At 46.1% G+C, this 17,062-nt stretch overlaps 2 non-coding genes across 2 annotated transcripts; one reads left to right on the plus strand and one right to left on the minus strand.

Annotated features, from left to right (window-relative positions):
• The first annotated feature begins 11,706 nt into the window (after nucleotides 1–11,706).
• On the plus strand, nucleotides 11,707–11,789 carry trnat-ugu (transfer RNA threonine (anticodon UGU)). The gene has a single exon. It is a non-coding gene; the product is annotated as a tRNA-Thr (tRNA).
• A 319-nt stretch (nucleotides 11,790–12,108) lies between these two features.
• trnar-ucg (transfer RNA arginine (anticodon UCG)) lies at nucleotides 12,109–12,199 on the minus strand. The gene is given in 2 exon segments: nucleotides 12,109–12,144; nucleotides 12,163–12,199. It is a non-coding gene; the product is annotated as a tRNA-Arg (tRNA).
• Nucleotides 12,200–17,062: the final 4,863 nt, after the last annotated feature.

Consider the following 17,062-nt stretch of genomic DNA (forward strand, 5'->3'; position numbering starts at 1 on the left):
GCTCTCTGTACGAGCACTTCAGCTAGTCCCACCCGCACACATGCCCGTTCCCCGTAGCTCTGCAATTTTTGCTCATTCAGCTACTTATCCAAGTCCCTTTTGAAGGCCGTGATTGAATCTGCCTCCGCCACCATTTCCAGTTACTAACCAATCACTGCGTAAAAAAGTTTTTCCAAGTGTCGCCTTTGGTTCTTCTGCAAATCACATTAAATCTGTGCCCTCCGGCTCGCGACCCTTCTGACATAAGAACATAAGAAATAGGAGCAGAACTAGGCCATTTGAACCTTCGAGCCATTATCTGCTCTGACTAGGCCGCTCATGATTTTGAAATGGCCCGGGACTGACATGATCTGTACAAACAGCACATCCCGTTTAAACAGACACGGAATGATCCGGGACTGACAGTACAACCCTTTTAAACAGACACAGAATTACCCAGGACTGACAGTACAACCCTTTTAAACAGACACAGAATGATCCGGGACTGACAGTACATCCCTTTTAAACAGACACAGAATGACCCGGGACTGACAGCACATCCCTTTTAAACAGACACAGAATGATCCGGGATTGACAGTACATCCCTTTTAAACAGACACAGAATGACCCGGGACTGACAGCACATCCCTTTTAAACAGACACGGAATGATCCGGGACTGACAGTACATCCCTTTTAAACAGACATAGAGTGATCCGGAACTGACAGCACATCCCTTTTAAACAGACACAGAATGACACGGGACTGACAGCACATCCCTTTTAAACAGACACAGAATGATCCGGGACTGACAGCACATGCCTTTTAAACAGACACAGAATGATCCGGGACTGACAGCACATCCCTTTTAAACAGACACAGAATGACCAGGGACTGACAGCACATCCCTTTTAAACAGACATAGAGTGATCCGGAACTGACAGCACATCCCTTTTAAACAGACACAGAATGACACGGGACTGACAGCACATCCCTTTTAAACAGACATAGAGTGATCCGGAACTGACAGCACATCCCTTTTAAACAGACACAGAATGACACGGGACTGACAGCACATCCCTTTTAAACAGACATAGAGTGATCCGGAACTGACAGAACATCCCTTTTAAACAGACACAGAATGATCCGGGATTGACAGTTGATCCCTTTAAACAGACACAGAATGAATCACTTTCGTACTGGGACAAGTAAGTCGTTTGTATCATTCAGTCCAAAAAAGCTGATGGTTAGGAATTTCCTGAATTGATGAACCACAGGCAACCTTCAGTTGTCTGTAAAGAAACAGACTTTCTACCATGCACCGTGCACATTCACCCACCGGGGCGCACAATCGCCTTTACTTACACTGCAGACCTGCTTACATGCACCGTGCCTGTTAACCCACCAGGTGGGGCACATTCGCCATCATTTTTAAAGTATACTTATATTAATAGCAATTTTTGTTAAACAAGTTTATTATTTTCCCCTAATACCCCGGTCTAGCAAAAGACTATCGAACTCAGATATACAATCATTAAATGATCTAGCAATAACTGCCTTTTGTGGGAGGGAGTTCCACACTTCGACCTTTCTTTGTATGAAGAAATGTTTCCTAATTTCTCTCTTGAACGGCCTGGTTCCTATTTTAAGGTTTGGTCCCCTTGACCTAGACTCTACCTCACCCCCACTGCCCCCCACACCAGCCCCCCCCCCCGCCACCCCACATCCCTCGCCCCAGTGGAAAACGTTTCCCTCTGTCTACTCTATCAATTACCTTCAATATCCTAAATATCAGAATCTGCCCACATGGCAGACTGGTAAGACAGGTAAACGCCCAAAGGATCCAAGGAAAGTGACAAGTTGGAAGCAAAGGGTAGTGGTCGATGGGAGTTTGTGACTGGAAGGCTGTTCAGTGGGGTTTAGCATGGCTCAGTACTAGTCCCGTGCTTTTTGTGTTATATGTCACTGATTTAGACTTCAATGTAGGATTAAGAAGTTTGCCGATGTTGTATAAACATTGTCCATGTGGTTGTTAGTGAGGAAGAAAGCTCCAGACTGCAGGACGTTATCAATGATTTGGTCAGGTGGGCAGAAAAGTGGCAAATGGAATTCAATTCGTGGAAGTGAGAGGTAATGCATTAGGAGAGGGCTAACAGGACAAAGGAATACACAATAAATGGTAGGATATTGAGAAGCGTAAAAGAACAGAGGGACATTGGAGAGCTTGTCCACAGGTCCATGAAGGTAGCAGAACAGGTAGAAAAGGTGGTTAAGAAGGCAATTGCAAAAGACTGCGGATGCTGGAATCTGAAATAAAAACAAAAAGAGCTGGCAATATTCAGCAGGTCATTATTTCAGATTGCCTGCTGAATATTTCCAGCATTTTCTGTTTTTATTTCAGATGAGCTGCTGAATATTTCCAGCATTTTCTGTTTTTATTTCAGATGAGCTGCTGAATATGAGAATACCAAGGTCAAGGAAATAGAAACAAGAAACTGTGAAGGCAGCAAGAAGTAAAATAAAAAGGCTAAACTGATCTTTGGCTGCTAATATGGCTGGCGCCCACACTGTTACACCTTGCTGTTAGAAACAATGTAAGGCAGAGTGCAGACGTTATACAGACAATAGGCGATCGGAAAACACATTACCGTGATTGCAAACGCATTACCATAATGTTTAGGTGATCTGGAACCCATTACCAGGATATTTACTTAACTGTAACCCATTCAGTAAAATGTGACTTCTTTATTTCAAACTGCCAGGCCAGGAAATCAAATTAACTGTATACGTGCACAGCTCGGGATTGGTGCAGACTGTATGATGTGTTAATGTCTTCTCAAATGCAAGTATAATAATGTAACACACTTTAGGACAAACTGCTTGCTCTGTTGGATTCGCAGACTCTTGCAGGAGTCGGTGTCGATATATCAGAGTAAGACTCCGCGGATAATAAATCGTTTGAATTCTCCAGTTGTTCAACTCAGTGTTTACTGAAGCAGACTGAGGGTAAAAGAATCCGTTCTAACATTTGGTGTCAGAAGTGGGATCTCAACGGACAGTCACCGAGAGTTTGCGAACTAGGAGCTGAATCATCTCAGACGTGGAGGGAGGAAATGGGCCCCCGATGTGAGTAACTTTTGTACTGCCTCGGTTTTCCTCCGATTCCGCCAGTCCGACGATGCGTCGGCCAATCGCTAACTCCCGTGTGGTGTCCCGCCGAGATCCAGGTCAGTCTGGCGAATACTGGAAGGGATAGGTGATTAGGTCAGTGATCGGATATCACAGAGGGTCAGTGATCGGATATCACTGAGGGTCAGTGATCGGATATCACTGAGGGTCAGTGATCGGGTATCGCTGAGGGTCAGTGATCGGGTATCGCTGAGGGTCAGTGATCGGATATCACTGAGGGTCAGTGATTGGGTATCGCTGAGGGTCAGTGATCGGATATCGCTGAGGGTCAGTGATCGGATATCGCTGAGGGTCAGTGATCGGGTATCGCTGAGGGTCAGTATACGTACTGAGGGAATAACTAGGAACTGTGTAAACTTAGAAATAACACTTGTGTCAGGTAAAGGGTGTCGACCTTGTATCTCACTTGGCCCGCCTAGGCTCTGAACAAGTTTAAAACGCGACTGTGTAAAGTTCACAAGGGGAGTAAGATGGGCAACTGTTTAGATACCACGACTGAATCGGGTAGCGCCTTACAGACCCTTTGTGAACAACATCCTGACAAAGCGAAGCAACTCAGACAGTTGTTGGGAGGATTGAATAAGAAATTAGGAAGTGATCAATGGCCACTAGGAGGAACTAAGAATCTAGATGCCGCTAAAAAGGCTCAAGAACTAATTTGGAAAAGTAACAGGGGTACCACAGCCAAAGAACTAATTGCCCTATGGAGACAGTACTGTCAGGAACTGAAAGAAACTTCCTTGTTAGCAAGCTGGCAGGATAATGCCTTAAAATTAGGAATAGCACTTACAGGGGGAGGGGTAGTCAAATCAGTAGAGGTATTGAAAAAGGAATGCGCTCATGAGAAACGCTCAAAACAGGAGTCTGAAAAGACCACGAGCGAGCCTGGAAAGGCTGATAATAGTGGATTACGTAATCCAATGGTTGGCCTTGCCTTGACAGAGGGAGATGGTGATGATGATTTGGACGAATGGAATCACAGGGCTCAGGTTGTTCCCCACGCTCCCCCCCCCCGTACGTTAACATTTATCCCCCGGTGGCACCCGCACCAGCTGTACAAACCACCGCGCCGACACCTCAAGTATCTGCCAGTGCCGTTTCCCCGCCGCCGTCAGTCACGGTTCAAGTAAATAATCCCCCGCCGGTCCAGATGGGAGACCAACAACCGGGTCCCCAGTATACCGACCCTGTTGCCTTTTACACCCGACTCAGGACTAAGAATAATCGGCCCCCGACGACACCCTCCCCACCCCAACCCAGTCCATCAAGGTCACGAAAACGGAGAAATCAAAGGCAGATGATTCAAAGTCAGAGACTAGAGAGTCAGAGCCAGAGTACCCTCAAGGCTTTAAGGTCCTTTTTAGAGTGCCGGGACCATAGTGACATTGACAGTGGAGATTCAGGAGACGACTTGTCATCCCTGGAATCACGATCCGATACCGAGAGACCCGCCAGACATAAACCGACACCCCGGCAGTTGCCAGTGAGACAAATGCCTAACCCTGCCTTCAACGCAAATATTCCAGTGGCCGCCGATAACCCCCGAACCATAGGTATCTTCTACCCCTGGAAACCTAACGAGATAATGGCTATCTTAGCCGGGATGCCAGATAGGAAGAAATCCCCCACCTTGTTTGTAGAATTCCTCCGGGCTACTATACTCTTCTATAATGCTGAATCAAGAGACTTATGGGCGTTAGTACAGCAGATCTTGAATCCCGCCGAACATGCAAGGTTAACCTAGGCTTTGAGGATCATGCCACATTAGAGGCTCAACACGCACAGAGTGCTGCTCGTGAACACACCATATTCACTGCTTTAACCACCACCCTGCAGAAACCCATTGATATATCCAAGGTGTTGGATACTAAACCACGAAAGGGCGAGGGAGCAGAGGAATTCCTAGAGAGATTCTCTGAGGTATATCGGAGTCAGTCAGGAGATGCTAATTACCGGAACGGAGCAAACTCGCCGTAATACTGTGCTATCCTGATAAATTGTCTACCAACCTCGGTGTCTGAAGCAATTAAGACTAACAATATGGACTGGTCAGAGAATAGTCCCAGCCAGATGGCCAGGGCAGTGAAATATTATTGGAAATAGAGTAAGAGTCAGGAGAGTCAGCCCCAGGTCAAGGTCAAGACTGAGTACGTGATAAAAAAGGAAGAGCCAAAGCCCACCCAAGATGTGATAGGATATCAGACGGAGCCCCAGTACTGCGTCCCAGGGTGGGTTGATAGACAAAGGTACAGAGATACCAGCCATCCCAACGGACCACCCGTCCCTAATTATGGCCCACCCTACGCTCCCCCAAGACAAAATTTCGGCGCTAGAGGAAGAGGAGGGAGGCAAGCAGGTTCAGATACCTGTTTTAATTGTGGCCAGCAAGGCCATTGGAGCAGGGAATGTCCCTCCCGAAGACAAGGAAGAGGGGGCCACATGCAAGGACAACGGGGAGGTTGACAGGGAAATCGGGGACAAGGAAGATGTACAGACTTATCCCAGAATAATCCGTTTCCCCAGTACTGACTAGCCAACCTCGTGGCGAACGGGTTCCAGTCAGACAAGGAGCCCCTTTCTATCCCTGCTGATTGAAGGGAGCCGACATACGTTTCTGGTAGACACCGGAGCTGCTATGTCATCTGTCCGATCAGAGCTCAATCTCCCTAAATCCGGGGAGACACAAAGCCTGTCCGGATTCCAAGGACAAGTGTGCCAGTACCCAATACCAGAACCAGTTGAAGTAACATTTCAAAATGAGTCTGTGAAACACCAATTCGTGATCACAAATGGGCTGGATTGCAATCTCATGGCCAGAGACCTGTTATGTGCATTTCAATTAAGAAGCATTGTACTACTATCAACCCAGCATGTTTTCTCACAGAACCACCCCTCGAACAAACAGACCCAGGACATGATTGTCTATTTTTAATCACGGAAGATACCTCCGTCAGTGAGGATCTATCTGATGCCCCAATGCAGAGTCCTGACACAACCATGTATGTAGATGGAAGTGCGTCCGTCAGTCCCCTTGGGAAAAGACTTTCTGGATATGCAATCGCAGATCAGGACAGTAATACTTTGGAGTCTGCCGCCTTTGAGTTTCCGTATTCCGCCCAACAAGCAGAACTGTTCGCATTAATACGAGCTTGTATCTTCGGGAAGGACTTAAAGGTTAACGTTTATACAGACTCGAGATATGCCTTCGGAGTGGTTCATGATTTCGGACAATTATGGAAAAACAGAGGGTTCCGAACCTCTGCAGGAACACAGATATCCCATCAGAAATTAGTATCTGATTTGCTGCAAGCCCTCATGCTACCAAAACAGATCGCCATGATAAAGTGCTCCGCACACACAGCAGGACAGACCCCTGTAGATATAGGGAATAGATGCGCAGACCAGGAAGCTAGGGAAGCGTCCCAGGAACAACGAGTGGTTGTGCCTAGAATGATGAGCCAGACTAAAAGCTCAAATAAAAGCAAGTCTCCCTCGGAAAAGCCAATGCCAACCATCCAAGACGTCATTAAGTTACAGGAGGACGCTCCTGACCGTGATAAGGGACTGTGGAAACAGCTCGGTTGTACATATGATTGTGTGTCTAAATTATGGGTCACCCCTACCGAGCAAAACTTGTATGTCAGATGAGCTAGCATTATGGGTTATTGAATGTATACACTTTGCAACTCATTGTGGTACCAGAGCAACTAGTGACACGTTATTAGCTACATGGTGGCATCCTAGATTACAAGCTCTGGCTCAAGGTATTAGCAGTCGCTGCCTCATTTGTCAGCAGCATAACCCGGGAAAAGGCATACCTTGTGAAATGGGTAAGACGCCGTTACCCACGGGTCCCATTGAGACCCTCCAGATGGACTATATTGAGTTAGAAAGGTGTCAGTGTTATAAATATGTACTGGTTATTGTTGATGTATTTAGTAAGTGGATTGAGGCCTACCCAACTACGGATAACAAAGCCTCCACTGTTGTAAAAGTTTTAATGAGAGAAATTATTCCAAGGTACGGAATTCCAAACCGATTAAGTTCAGACAATGGCCCTCACTTTGTGGGTCTGGTAAACAAGGACTTCTGCACTCAAATGGGCATCCAACAGCAGCTACATTGTGCCTACAGGCCACAGGCCGCCGGACTGGTCGAGCGGGCTAATCAGACCTTGAAAAATAAACTTGCCAAATTACAGGCCGAGACGGGAACTACATGTCTCAAATTACTCCCCGTGGCCTTGTTCCAAATACGTACTATCCCGGCTGGTGCCACCCCAACTGCTGCCAAAGTAGAGGGAAAGAGTGCTTGGGTCCGCCTCCACCACTGTAAAATTGTCAGTAATGCTATGCCTAAAACTTAAAGATTGCTAACCTCTCTTGCTTCCAAGAAATCTCTCCCTAAACAGACGTGCCGCGCCGACCAGCCATGCAGACGTCGCTGTGGATCCTCTCTATCAGTGCCCTGATCACCCTTGGAATAACTCAACGGCCCAGAAGGTGGACATGCCGGCGGAACCAACCCAAGTGGGAACACCACCTATGCCACGGAGACGTGCTTCGGTGCAATGATGATAACCCAGGCGGGTTCGAGAAATGGAACGTGATCAACTGGGACACCTACATTGGGCTTATTAGACAGCCCCACCGCTCGCTAATGCTGAGATACATACACAGAGGAACATTGCCATGCCATTGGACCAAGTGTAAATTTGATTACGTCTGTTGACGCCAGGTGACCAAGTCTGTTACTGCAGGACCATGCAACAGAACTACCGATACCAAAGGACAAAGCTGTTATCCAAAGTCCAACCAGGAAAAGAAAAGAAATGGACTGCCCCCTATGAGCAGCTTCGACTATTCGAGGGTAGAAGGTACCCTCACAAAGAGACGTAAACGAGATCTCCAACACACTTTCCCTGAAGAAACCCCGACGGGCAACCTATTCCTCCAGACTCACGCAGCCCTATACTCACCAGAGTCAATTGTTTGTTATCCGCCCCTGATATCTGTTGAGGGGGTGTTTACCCCAACCCCGGTTATTGTTCCCCCGGACTTTCTTTTAGATGCTCACCTTCTCCCTCCCACAAACAATATAACAATACCCTATACCTTAACCCCACCCGCCAATTGCCTGAAACCAAGCAGGAACCCTGGTGGCTATGAGAATTGTTGGAATGGGACGGGCTATGGCTGTAGGTCAGTATGGGTTAAGCAGAACTACACCTGCTTGGTGACACGCTGCCTCCACCATCAGTGTACGATAGGACCAGACACCGGTAGCTGCACATGTGAGCAATCCATATGTGTGTCAATAACCGAAGGAGTACAAGTTTTATGTGGAGAAGGGGATGGGACAACTCTGAAGGTAGGGGGGGAAACCTTTATGCTAGTAAAAATAGCTAATACCCAGCCTACTGATACTCGTGAGATCCAAGGTTTTGACTATTTCCTTCCCCCGAGCCATTTAAGCACAAGGCAGAAACACGTATCCGTGATATATACCAAACCAGGCTGCTTTTTCTTGAGCCAAGGAAAAGCCACTAATTTCATGGTAGTAGATACCGCCCCCAGACGGTAGCCATCGCTACCTTAACCCCTACCACAGTACCCTGCCCCTCCCAATGGACATCCCACCGAAAAATAGTGGTCAGGGCAGCCTCGAAAGAGTTTTGCTCCAAGTGGAAAAATCCTGAATCCCTAGGAGGACACAGAACCTCTATAGGATATGGATTTGCTGGCCTGTTCTCTATAGGCTATATTGGAGCCTATCTGGCCGCCAATAACCGGAACTACCTTATCTGTGGCCTCACCATCCTGGGTAATGCTACCATGGGGGACCTCGACGCAGTCACTAAAGAATTGTCGGAACTCAGGTTATTCACTATGCAAAACAGATATGCCCTAGACTACCTGCTGGCCCGAGAAGGTGGTGTCTGTGCAATAGTAAAAGGTAAATGCCTTATGGGAGTCCGAGACCAGACAAAGATCATCACCCGCTTTATCACTAAGATAAGGGAACAAATGGATAATATGAAGGAAGCAAGTAACTGGGGAGATTGGGGATTTGGAGGATGGTATGACTGGTTGATAAATATGGCTATGTACCTAGTAGTTGCAATCGCCTGTATTTTTATTGGACTAGCAATCATGAAATGTGTGCTAGGAAGAATGCAGCTAGCTTTGGAAAAAATAGGTAGCCCGAAGATGTTAATGGTAAGACTGACCAATGAATGTGAAATGAAGGAAGTAAAGTATGATGACAATGAAGAATTTGATCGACTAAATAAGATAGACGTAACCGAATAACGGTTGGTTATCAAAGAATGATAAAAGGAGGGATTGAGAATACCAAGGTCAAAGAAATAGAAACAAGAAACTGTGAAGGCAGCAAGAAGTAAAATAAAAAGGCTAAACTGATCTTTGGCTGCTAATATGGCTGGCGCCCACAATGTTACACCTTGCTGTTAGAAACACTGTAAAGCAGAGTGCAGAAGTTATACAGACAATAGGCGATCAGAAAACACATTACCGTGATTGCAAACGCATTACCATAATGTTTAGGTGATCGGGAACCCATTACCAGGATATTTACTTAACTGTAACCCATTCAGTAAAATGTGACTTCTTTATTTCAAACTGCCAGGCCAGGAAATCAAATTAACTGTCTACGTGCACAGCTCGGGATTGGTGCAGACTGTACGATGTGTTAATGTCTTCTCAAATGCAAGTATAATAATGTAACACACTGTAGGACAAACTGCTTGCTCTGTTGGATTCGCAGAATCTTGCAGGAGTCAGTGTCGATGTATCAGAGTAAGACTCCGCGGATAATAAATCGTTTGAATTCTCCAGTTGTTCGACTCAGTGTTTACTGAACCAGACTGAGGGTAAAAGAATCCGTTCTAACAAATATTTCCAGCAGTTTCTGTTTTTATTATTTGTTAAAAAGTCCTAGGGAATATTTTCCTTTATTAGGCGGCAGGTGGTTAAGAAGGCAAATTGTATCTTGGCCTTCATAGCGAGAGGGTTTGAGCACAGGAACAGGGATGTCTTGCTGCAGTTGTACAGGGCCTTGGTGAGACCACATCTTGAGTATTGTGTGCAGTTTTGGTCGCCTTATCTGAGGAAGGGCATTCTTGCCATGGAAGGAGTTCTGCAAAGATTCACCAGGCAGATAGCTGGGATGGCACGAATGATGTATGAGGGGAGATTGTGTCGATCGGGCTTATACTCACTGGGGTTTAGAAGAATGAGAGGGGATCTAATTGAAACGTATAAAATTCTGACAGGACTGGACTGACTAGATGCAGGAACGATGTTCCCGATGGTCGGTGAATCCAGAACCAGGTGTCACAGACTAAGGATAAGGGATAAGCCATTTAGGACAGAGATGAGGAGGAATTTCTTCATCCAGCGAGTGCTGAACCTGTGGAATTCTCTACCACAGAAGGCAGCAGAGGCCAATACATTAAATATATTCAAGAAGGAGTTGGATATATTTCTTAAGGCTAAAGGGATCAACGGTTATGGGGAGAAAGCAGGGACCGGGTACTGTATTTGGATGATCAGCCATGATCTCATTGAATGGTGGAGCAGGCTCGAGGGGCCGAACGGCCTACTCCTGCTCCTATCTTCTATGTTTCTATGTTTGTATTAGCCAAGGCATAGAATTCAAGAACAGTCTGGTTATGTTTGAACAGTATAAAACACTTGTTAGGCCACAGCTAGAGTACTGCAGACAGCTTTGGTCACCACAGTACAGGAAAGATGTTATTGCACTAGAGAGGGTACCGAGGAGATTTACTAGGATGTTGCCAGGACTGGAAAATTTTAGCTGTAAGTAAAGATTGGATAGGGTTGGCTTGTTATCTTTGGAGCAGAGGAGGTGGAGTGGAGACATAATTGAGGTGCATAAAATTCTGAGGGGCCGAGATACAGTGGATAGGAAGGACCTATTTCCCTTAGCAGAAATGTCAATGATCAGGGGCGTAGATTTAAAGTAACTGGTAAAATGATTAAAGAGGAGTTGACAAGAACCATTTTCACACAGAGAGTGGAGCGGATCTGGAAGTCACTGCCGATCACATTAATAGAAAGCACTATGGACATGTACTTGAAGTGCTGTAAGCTACAGGGCTACGGACCCAGAGCTGGAAAGTGGGATTAGGCAAAATATCTCTTTTTCGTCCGGCAAAGACACGATGGGCCGAATGGCCTCCTTCTCTGGCGTAAATTTCTGTATTTCTATGATCTCTGCCCCTTAATCTTCAATATTCCAGGGAATACAAGCCTAGATTATGTGATCTCTGCTCATAGCCTAACCCTTGGAGCCCTGGTAACACACTCGTGAATTTGCACCGCACATCCTCCAAGGTCAATATATCCTTTCTAAGGTGCAGTGTGCAGAACTGTACACAGTGACCTAACCAGGCCTCTGTGCAGCTGTCACACAACTTCCTTCCATTTGTATTGTGCAGGGAAGCTGTCTAATAGTTTGCACAGGTCATTTCACTGTTGAAAAGTTACATTTGCACAGCTGTGATGGCCGAGTGGTTAAGGCGTTGGACTTGTAAATCCAATGGGGTTTCCTCGCGCAGGTTCGAACCCTGCTCGCAGCGATTCTACTGCAAATTCTTTATTTTATTTCATCGGTTCCCTGTGGAGATCACTGGCCCCGAAACTGATTAGAATTCCCTCCACTGCACGTTATGACACTGATTAACCCAAAGCTGTTGTTCCAATTGGAAACACTAATTTGTCATCAATGAGAAATTGTGGATTTGTTTGAAACTATTTGCAAAGATCAGTGAGAAATTTACACATAAGACAGCACGTAAAAATTCCATTTAATAAAGAACCCTGCAATGTTTGGAAGGAAAAGAGTGGAAATGCGGTTTGGTTTCCTAAAGTTGAAACCGAATTAAAAAGTGTGTAAAACGACCGCGGCAGGACTCGAACCTGCAATCTTCTGATAGCATTACAGAATTTACACCGAAGTCAGACGCCTTATCCATTAGGCCACGCGGCCACACAAAAGTAAACTCAACAAATCCTAATAATGAGTGATTAAACTCCGTTACTGTGTTCATTTCATTAACAACAGAGAATACTGGAAACACTCAGCAGGTCAGGCAGCATCGAGTGAGGGAGAAACAGAGTTAACCTTTCAGGTCGAACCCTTCGTCAGAACTGGAGAAGGTTAGAGAAGAGGGATATTTAAGCAGGGGTGGGTGGAGGCGAGGTAAGAACAAAGGAAATGTCTGTGATAGAATGGACGGCAGGAGAGATTGACTTACAAAAGGGATGATGGTGCAAGGCAAAAGGAGAGGTAATAGGACAAGTTAAGGAACAAAAGATGGCTCAAGATGAGGTGTGAATGATTATGGCAGAAACATTAACAACTGTCATGTGAGGAAAAATGAGAACAAATTAAAAAAATTAAAGATATACAGGGGCCAAATTATAGTCTGAAATTGTTGAACTCGGTGTTAAGTCCAGAAGGCTGTAAAGTGCCTAATAGAAAGATGAGGTGCTGTTCCTCGAGCTTACGTAGAGCTTCATTGGAACAGTGCAACAGGCCAAGGAAGGAGAGATCAGAGAGGGAGTGGAGCAGATAATTATAGTGACAGGTGACCGGAAGCTCGGGGTCACACTTGCCGACTGTTCTGCAAAGCGGTCACCCAATCTGCATTTGGTGTCACAATGTAGATTCAGCGAATACAGTAACTAAATTGTAAGAAGTACAGGTAATCGCTGATTCACCTGGAAGGAGTGTTTGGTGCCCTGGGCGATGGGAAGGACGGAATTAAAAGGGCAGGTGTTGCATCTCCTGCACTTGCATGGGATGGTGCCGGGCGAAGGAGATGGGGTGTTGGGGTGATAGAGGAGTGGACCAGGCTGTCATGGAGAGAGCGGTCCCTTTGAAATGCTGAAAGGGAGGAGAGGAAGATGTGTTTGGTGGTGGGATCATGCTGGAGGTGGTGGAAATGGCGCAGGATGATCCGTTGAATGTGGAGGCAGGTGGGGTAAAAGGTGAGGACAAGGGGGGAACCCTATTATGTTTCTGGGAGTGAGCGGAAGGGGTGAGAGCAGTCGTGCGGGAAATGGAACAGACTCGGTCGAGTGTCATGTCAACCATGGTAGAGGGGGATCCTCAGTTGAGGAAAATGGAAGACATACCGGAAGCACTGGTATGGAAGGTGGCCTCATCAGAACAGATGCAACAGAGACAGAGAAACTGGGAGAATGGAATAGAATGGAATGGATAAATCCCCAGGGACTGATAATCTACATCCTAGTGTACTTAAGGAAGTGGCCCTAGAAATAGTAGATGCATTGCTGGTCATCTTCCAAAATTCGATAGACTCTGGAACAGTTCCCATTGATTGGAGGGTAGCTAATGTTACCCCACTATTCAAAAAAGGTGGTAGAGAGAAAACGGGGAATTATAGACCGGTAAGCCTGACATCGGTAGTGGGGGAAATGCTATGTGGATGTGGTGTATTTGGACATTCAGAGGCTTTTGAGAAGGTCCCGCACAAGAGATTAGCGTGTAAAGTTAAGGCACATGGAATTGGGGGCAAGGTACTGACTTGGATAGACAACTGGTTGGCAGACAGGAAGCAAAGAGTTGGAATAAACGGGTCTTTTTCCGAGTGGCAGGCAGTGACTAGTGGGGTACCGCAGGGATTGGTGCTAGGACCCCAGTTATTCACAATATATATTAATGATCTAGACGAGGGAACTAGATGTAATATCTCCAAGTTTACAGATGACACAAAGCTGGGTGGGCATGTGTGCTGGGAGAGGAGAGAAGCTGTGTAACACTGGCGGCACACTATGTTACAGCTTGCCATGAACAGAGGGACAACCAGTAAACTCAGAAATGAATATATATAAACAATGCGAATGTATATTTATACACTCAGGGATATACCTGTTTATACACTGTATGAATAGAACTGCGTTTATGTGCTCAACCATAAATGTATTTTGTTGCTTTGGCAACATAAGATGTAACTTATCATGCCAATAAAGCGATTTGAATTGTGAATTGAATTGTGAATTGTGAATTGGATGCCGAGAAACTCCAGTATGATTTGGACAGGTTGGGTGATTGGGAAGAAGCATGTCCGATGCAGTATAATGTGGATAAATGCGAGGTTGTCCACTTTGGTGGCAAAAACAGGAAGGCAGATTATTATCTGAACGTCAATAGATTGGGAGAAGGGGAAGTGCAACTAGACCTGGGTGTCCTTGTGCACTAGTCGCTGAAGGTAAGCATGCAGGTGCAGCAGGCGGTTAAGAAGGCAAATGGTATTTTGGCCTTCGTAGCGAGAGGGTTCGAGTACAGCAGCAAGGATGTCTTGCTGCAGTTGTACAGGGCCTTGGTGAGACCACATCTTGAGCATTGTGTGCAGTTTTGGTCGCCTTATCTGAGGAAGGATATTCTTGCCATGGAGTGAGAGCAGTGAAGATTCACCAGACTGATACCTGGGATGGCAGGAATGACATATGAGGAGAGATTGGGTTGATTGGTCTTATACTCGCTGGAGTTTAGAAGAATGAGAGGTGATCTCATTGATACTTATAAAATACTAACAGGACTAGACAGACTAGATGCAGTAAGGATGTTCCCGATGGCCGGGTATTCCAGAACCAGGGGTCACAGCCTAAGGATAAGGGGTAAGCCATTTAGGACAGAGATGAGGAGGAATTACTTCATCCAGAGAGTGGTGAACCTGTGGAATTCTCTACCACAGATGCCAGTGGAGGCAAATTGATTAAATATATTCAAGAAGGAGTTAGATATATTTCTTAAGGCTAAAGGGATCAAGGGATATGGGGAGAAGGCAGGGACAGGGTACTGAATTTGGATGATCAGCCATGATCGCATTGAATGGTGGAGCAGGCTCGAGGGGCCAAATGCCTACTCCTGCTCCTATCTTCTATGTCTCTATGTTTCTATGTTTCTATGAGTCCTTACAGCAAGCGTGGTGGGAGGAAGTGTGGTCCAGGTAGCTGTGGGAGTCAGTGGGCTTATAGTGGATGTTGGTCGATAGCCTATCCCCAGAAATGGAGACAGAGAAGTCGAGGAAGGGAAGGGAAGAGTCGGAGATGGACCATGTGAAGGTGAGGGAAGGGTGGAAATTGGAGGCAAAGTGAAAGAAATTATCTAGTTCAGGGCGAGAGCAGGAAATGGCACCAATACAATCATCGATGTACCGGAAAAAGAGGTGAGGAAGGGGACCTGAGTCGGACTTGAACAAAGAATGTTCCACATATCCCACAAAAAGGCAGGCATAGCTAGGGCCCATGCAGGTACCTATAGCAACACCTTTAATTTGGAGGAAGTGAATGGAATCAAAGGAGAAGTTGTACAATGTGAGAACAAGTGCAGCCAGGCGGGCAAAGGCGGTGGTGGATGGGGACTGGTGGGGCCTCTGTTCAAGGAAGAAGTGGAGCCGCTTAAGGCCGTCCTGGTGGTGGATGGAGGTGTAGAGGGAATGGACATCCAGAGTGGAAAGGAGACGTTTGGGGCCAGGAAACTGGAAACTGTTAAAGTACGGAGGGTGTTGGAAGAGTCGCGCATGTAGGTGGGAAGGGACTGGACAAGTCGAGAAAAAATAGAGTGAAGATAGGAAGAAATCAGTTCTGTGGAGCAAGAACAGGCTGCAACAATTGGTCAACCAGGGCAGTCCTGTTTGTGGATCTTGGGAAGGATGTGGAAGTGGGCAGTGCAGTGTTGAGGAACTGAGAGATTGGCGGCCATGGGGGGAAGATCTCCAGAGGAGATGAGGTCAGTGACAGTCTTGGAAACAATTGCTTGATGTTCAGTAGTGGGGTCATGGTACAGGGGGAGGTCGGAGGAGCTGTCAGAGAGTTGCCGTTCAGCCTCCGGATGGTAGAGGACGGTTCTCCAAACAACAACAGCACCACCTTTGTCAGCAGGTTTAATGACAATGTTAGGGTTGTATCGGAGAGAACGGAGTGCTGCAAGATCAGAGGGAGTTAGGTTGGAGTGGGTGAGGGGAGCAGGGAACTGGAGATCACCGATGTCATTTCAGTCCCATTCTATGCAATCCAAACCAACAGAGAGAGTAGACAATGGTAATGCAGTAGATGTAATTTATCTGGATTTTCAGAAGGCCTTCGATAATGTACCCCATAATAGACTGATGAACAAGGGCAGAGAATTCAGAGTCAGGCGTGAAGAAGTGGAATGGATTGCTGGCTGGCTTAAGGAGAGAAGGCAGATAGTCCGACTACCGGGTAGTTTATTCACAGTGGCAGAAGGTGGGTAGTGGTGTTCCACAAGTATCAGAGCTGGAGCCACTGCTGTTCGCAATTTATATTAACGATTTAGACTTAGTGATCAGAAACACAATTTATAAATTTGCAGATGACACCAAATTGGGGGGAATAGTCAATACTGGGGAGGACTGCAACAAGTTACAGGAGGACATTAATAAACTTGCAGAATGGGCATAGCATTGGCAAATGAATTTGAACACAAATAAGTGTGACGTATTTCATTATGCTAGGAAGAATAGGGAGGTCAGTTTAAAAGATCTTTAAAATTATGAAAGGTTTTGATAGAGTGGATACAGAGAGAATGATTCCACTTGTGGGGAAGAGCATAACTAGAGGCCATCAATATAAGATAGTCAGCAAGAAATCCAATCGGGAATTCAGCAGAAACATCTTTACCCAGAGAGTGGTGAGAATGTGGAACTCGCTACCACAGGGAGTGGTTGAAGCGAATAGTTTAGATGCATTTTAGAGGAGGCTAGGTAAGCAAATGTGGGAGAAGTGAATAGAGGGTTTTGCTGATAGATTTAGATGAGGAAAGACTGGAGGAGGCTCGAGTGAAGCATAAACGGCGGCATGG

The sequence above is a fragment of the Somniosus microcephalus genome, unplaced genomic scaffold, assembly GCF_052327205.1.
Source record: "Somniosus microcephalus isolate GS21.2 unplaced genomic scaffold, FLI_Smic_1.0 unresolved_chr8, whole genome shotgun sequence".
In the NCBI taxonomy this organism is placed as follows: domain Eukaryota; kingdom Metazoa; phylum Chordata; class Chondrichthyes; order Squaliformes; family Somniosidae; genus Somniosus; species Somniosus microcephalus.